Here is a 5,916-nt window from a genome sequence, read left to right on the forward strand (position 1 = left end):
TGTGTTTTTCAAAGTGTGTTTAGCATTTTTCCAGAAAAAGCCACTTACTTTTTCCAGAAAAAGCAACCGTGAGAGCCCCTGTCCTGGATTAGAATGCTAGCACATGGCAGGATGGGCTTCTTCAGGAAAAAGAAACTGGCCAGCATGTTTGGTTTTTTAAAATGTGCTTAGCATAACACGTAATTTCACTCAGGTCTGCAGCCTTGGATCGATGTCCTTGTTAGAATGATCAATAAACCCAACTGGTTTCTGGGTTTGATAAATCAGTTGCTTTGGCGTGCATACCTTGGACTGTAAAAAGGACTGTTCCATTATGTTCTTTGTAGGACATAAATGCAATATATGGCTGCCAGTCTGTGTTAAATAAAGAATGGAATAATAATAATAATAATAATAATAATAATAATAATAATAATAATTTATTATTTATATCCTGCCCATCTGGCTGGGCCTTCCCAGCCACTCTGGGCGGCTTCCATAAAAACCAAAAATACAGTAAAATCACACGTTAAAAACTTCCCTGAACAGGGCTGCCTTAAGATGTCTTCTGAATGTCAGGTAGTTGTTTATCGCTTTGACATCTGCTGGAAGGGCGTTCCACAGGGTGGGTGCCACTACCGAGAAGGCCCTCTGCCTGGTTCCCTGTAGCTTTGCTTCTCACAATGAGGGAACCGCCAGAAGGCCCTCGGCGCTGGACCTCAGCGTCCGGGCAGAATGATGGGGGTGGAGACGCTCCTTCAGGTATACTGGACCGAGGCCGTTTAGGGCTTTAAAGGTCAGCACCAACACTTTGAATTGTGCTCGGAAACATACTGGGAGCCAATGTAGGTCTTTCAAGACCGGTGTTATATGGTCTCGGCGGCCACTCCCAGTCACCAGTCTAGCTGCCGCATTCTGGATTAGTTGTAGTTTCTGAGTCACCTTCAAAGGTAGCCCCACGTAGAGTGCATTGCAGTAGTCCAAGCGGGAGATAACCAGAGCATGCACCACTCTGGCGAGACAGTCCGCAGGCAGATAGGGTCTCAGCCTACGTACCAGATGGAGCTGGTAAACAGCTGCCCTGGACACAGATTTGACCTGTGCCTCCATGGACAGCTGTGAGTCCAAAATGACTCCCAGGCTGCGCACCTGGTCCTTCAGGGGCACAGTTACCCCATTCAGGACCAGGGAATCCTCCACACCTGCCCGCCTCCTGTCCCCCAGAAACAGTACTTCTGTCTTGTCAGGATTCAACCTCAATCTGTTAGCCGCCATCCATCCTCCAACCGCCTCCAGACACTCACACAGGACCTTCACTGCCCTCACTGGTTCTGATTTAAAAGAAAGGTAGAGCTGGGTATCATCTGCATACTGATGAACACCCAGCCCAAACCTCCTGATGATCTCTCCCAGCGGCTGCATGTAGATGTTGAAAAGCATGGGGGAGAGGACAGAACCCTGAGGCACCCCACAAATGAGAGCCCAGGGGTCTGAACACTCATCCCCCACCACCACTTTCTGAACACGGCCCAGGAGGAAGGAGCGGAACCACTGTAGGACAGTGCCCCCAGCTCCCAGCCCCTCAAGACGGTCCAGAAGGATGTTATGGTCGATGGTATCAAACGCCGCTGAGAGATCCAGCAGAACTAGGAAACAGCTCTCACCTTTGTCCCTAGCCCGCCGGAGATCATCAACCAGTGCGACCAAGGCAGTTTCAGTCCCATGATGAGGCCTGAATCCCGACTGGAAGGGATCCAAATGGTCCGCTTCTTCCAGGCGTGCCTGGAGTTGTTCGGCAACCGCTCGCTCTATCACCTTGCCCAAGAATGGAAGATTTGAGACTGGGCGATAGTTGGCCATTGTGGCCGCATCTAAAGATGGTTTTTTAAGAAGCGGTTTAATAACTGCCTCTTTCAGCGGGTCTGGGAAGGCTCCCTCACGGAGGGAAGCATTCACCACCCCACGAAGCCCATCGCCCAGTCCTTCCCGGCTAGCTTTTATAAGCCAGGATGGGCAAGGATCCAGGAGACAGGTGGTTGGTTTCACTCGTCCAAGCAGCCTGTCCACATCCTCGGAGGTAACAGATTGGAATTGATCCCACTCAACTTGACTAGACAGAACTCTAGCACTCTCCCGCCCTGGCCCTGCTCCCACGGTGGAGTCTACTTCTTCCCAAATCTGAGCGATTTTATCTGCAAAAAACTTTGCAAAATCATTGCAGGAGAACATGTGGCCCGTACTGGGCCCCGATGTTACAGGTGGTTCCGCTAAATTGTGAACCACCTGAAAAAGTCTCCTGCTGCTGTTTTCTGCAGATGCAATAGAGGCGGTGAAGAAATTCTTCTTCGCCGTCGCTATCGCCACTTGGTAGGCTCGACGTTGAGCTCTAACCTGTGTCCGATCAGATTCGGAATGAGTTATCCGCCACCGGCGCTCTAGCCGTCTCAAAGATTGTTTCATTGCCCTCAGATCCGTGGAAAACCACGGGGCTCTCCGGGCTCCATGCAATCGGAGAGGGCGCTTCGGAGCCAAACAGTCAATAGCCCTGGTTAACTCCGCATTCCAGCGGGCCACCAGGGAATCAGCTGAAAGGCCATCAACATGGGATAAAGCATCCCCTACCACTCTCTGGAAACCATTTGGATCCATTAAGTGGCGGGGGCGGACCATCCGAATTGGTCCCACCTCCCTGCAGAGGGGATGGGTCGCAGAGAAGTCCAGTTGCACCAGGAAGTGATCTGACCATGGCACTTCTTTTGTTTCACTTTTACTTAGTGTCAGATCACCAACATCCATAGAGGTAAACACCAGGTCCAAGGCATGTCCGCGGCTATGGGTTGGGCCAGACTTATTCAGGGACAGCCCCATGGAGGCCATGCTTTCCACAAAGTCCCGAGCTGCCCCTTGTAAGGTCGTGTCGGCATGGATGTTAAAATCCCCTAGGACGACCAAGCTAGGTGTTTCCAGGAGAACATCCGCCACGACCTGAAGCAGCTCGGGCAGGGAATCCTTGGTGCAGCGGGGAAGTCGGTACACCAAAAGGAATCCTGTACTGCCCCTATTGCCCAACTTCCAGAACATGCACTCAGAAAACTGGGTCTTCCCAATAGGACGCCTGGTGCAAACTAATGACTTTCTAAAAATCACTGCAACCCCCCCTCCCCGTCCACATGACCTAGGTTGCTGTGCGTAAGAGAAACCTGGTGGACAAGCAGCGGCAAGGACAGGCCCATCTGCTTCATCCAACCAAGTCTCTGTTACACATGCCAGGTCAAGTCCTCCATCCATGATCAAGTCATGGATGGCAGTGGTCTTATGAATCATTGACCTGGCATTGCACAGCAGCACCTTCAGGTCATGTGGGTATCCCTTGCTGATTCTAGTATCCATCCGGTCAGGACCAGACCCGGAGGCAGGAATAGTCCTCAGACAACGACTAAACCTGCCTCCTCTGTAATGACATGGTCTGGTCTTAGCGTAACTCCTCCTCCTACCCGTGATCACTGAGATCGGTTGTCCCAGTGCATCCCCCCCTGTGGAACATGCCCCAGCCATTTTGTGGGCTGGGGCCCACTCCCCGGCAGCCCTGACCCCTCCCCCTAAGAACAAAATAACAACTTATACAAACAAACAAAACCAATAAAACAATACAAACAAAAAAATTTAAAAATTACAAAAACATCAAAATAAAAAAAATAATTCCCCAAACCCAACCAAACATCCATCCCACCCCCACCCCCCACATACAAAAAATCCAAAAGAATTTTTTAAAAAACATTTTAAAAACACTCTGTGCCCCTCCTGCAGTAACACTGTCCTAGTGAGGCCTGGCAGGCCCTGCCCTGGGCCAGGTGGTAAGTGGCAGGAAGGAGCAGGACCCTCAGGCACTCACTCAGGGGAGTCCTCCTGGGCAGCAGGCAGCAAGCACCACGCAGTCCTTATGAGGCTTCAGGCCCCGCCCCAGGCCAGATGGTAAGTGGCAGAGAGGAGCAGGGCCCTCGGCACTCACTCAGGGGAGTCCTCCTGGGCAGCAGGCACTCACTCAGGGGAGTCCTCCTGGGCAGCAGGCAGCAAGCACCACGCAGTCCTTATGAGGCTTCAGGCCCCACCCCAGGCCAGATGGTAAGTGGCAGAGAGGAGCAGGGCCCTCGGCACTCACTCAGGGGAGTCCTCCTGGGCAGCAGGCACTCACTCAGGGGAGTCCTCCTGGGCAGCAGGCAGCAAGCACCACGCAGTCCTTATGAGGCTTCAGGCCCCGCCCCAGGCCAGATGGTAAGTGGCAAGAGCAGGGCCCTCAAGCACTCACTCAAAAGTAAAAGTAAATTAGATCTAGGAACTGTTAGGACATCCCTGTCCCCCTCACAGAGCTACAATTCCCAGAGTTCTCCGTGAAGGGAAATTGATTGTTAAACTATTCCGGGAATTGTAGCTCTGAGAAAAGAATAGGGGTCTCCTAACTACTTTCAGCAGCCTTAACACATTACATTTCCCAGGATTCTTCGAGGGAAGCCATGACTGCTTAAAGTGGTATCATACTGCTTTAAATGCATAGTGTAGATGGGGTCTCAGAGCTGGAGGGAGTTTGTACGTTGTCTTCTAACACTACAAAGAAGTATGCCCATTTTATGGCTTTTCTCTTTCAGTTTCAAAACACAATTTGAAATAATAGAGTGCCATCCTGAGAGCTGTCTGTGCAATACCTGAGCTGTGTTTAGCCAGGTTGCTATAGCTGATGGTGCCATCAGTCTCTGTTGCACTAATAAGTGGTGAAGGAGATTAATCATCTGGGGATGATAATAGACTTGGCTCATTTGTCTGAAGCAACTGCAGTGGCAGATCTCAGCATCTCCAAAGCACTGGCCATTTTCAGCCTTTCGTTGGCCTTCTCAATGCCCAATGAGCATTCCCGATCCTATTTTGAAGTTTCTGGTGAATGTGGCAAATCCTTCATGCCTGTCCATACTTGTGCAAAGAAAGGATCATAGTAGGATACTTGGAGGTATGTCTTTCCTCCCAGCTGCAAAATCAGTAAGGGAACTGATTCCTCAAAGGATCGAATAAAAGAGGCCCAGGTACAAACAAGATACACAAGACGTATTCGTACACTAACAAAGCCAGTGTCAATATCATTTGGTCCTGTCCTGTCCCGTCCCATGGATGGCAACTGTTGCAGAGGAACCAAACCAGTAGCCTGGAATAGTTCTGGACTGATACTTAGACTGGCATTTAATGCAACCCTTCTTGGAGGGGGAGGGACAAATAGAAATGCTAATGATGTTTGGGTAGATGAAACAGAAATTTCTTAGGCAACCCTGATTGTGCTTCTTGTTTTTGTTTTTCTTGCATTCTGTTAACAATGTAAGATTGTGAGACCTCTAGCAATTGCTAGATACTCTTCCACTTCCTGTAGTTTCTCAGCTTGGCTCTGCTTGCTGGCATTACCATGGAAACCAGACTGATTTAATGGACACTGCAGCAAGTGCTGGCAAGCTACAGCATGTCTGGATGGTCAATTTAATGTTCAGGGACAACAAAAGTTGGGGGGGTATTAAAATTAGAAACAAGTCTGAGAGAGAAAACCTGGCAACCCCTTATGCCAAATATGCAGAAGCAGCAGAAAAATATACTCTGCCTTTGCAGCCAGGAGGAGTAATTGGAGAAATGAGCTTCAGCACATCACTGGGCTAGAGTGATAGGATCAATGAGGAGGACAGTCCAAATTGCTATCCAAAGGCAGAGAGAGGCAGCCAATATGTGTCCAGAGTTCAGGAGATCCACAGATGTAAAATGCAAGGCTTGCAGTACCATGGACAGATCACAGGGTGCAAGGAACTTACTCCCAAGTGAGGGCTTACATGCACTTCCTCTTGCCCTGCTGCTCCCCACCCTTCCGCTCTAGGGCAAATATATGCAGGCTGAGTCCCTACCTGCCCCCTA

The sequence above is a fragment of the Podarcis cretensis genome, assembly GCF_951804945.1.
Source record: "Podarcis cretensis genome assembly, chromosome: 8".
NCBI classification, from domain to species: domain Eukaryota; kingdom Metazoa; phylum Chordata; class Lepidosauria; order Squamata; family Lacertidae; genus Podarcis; species Podarcis cretensis.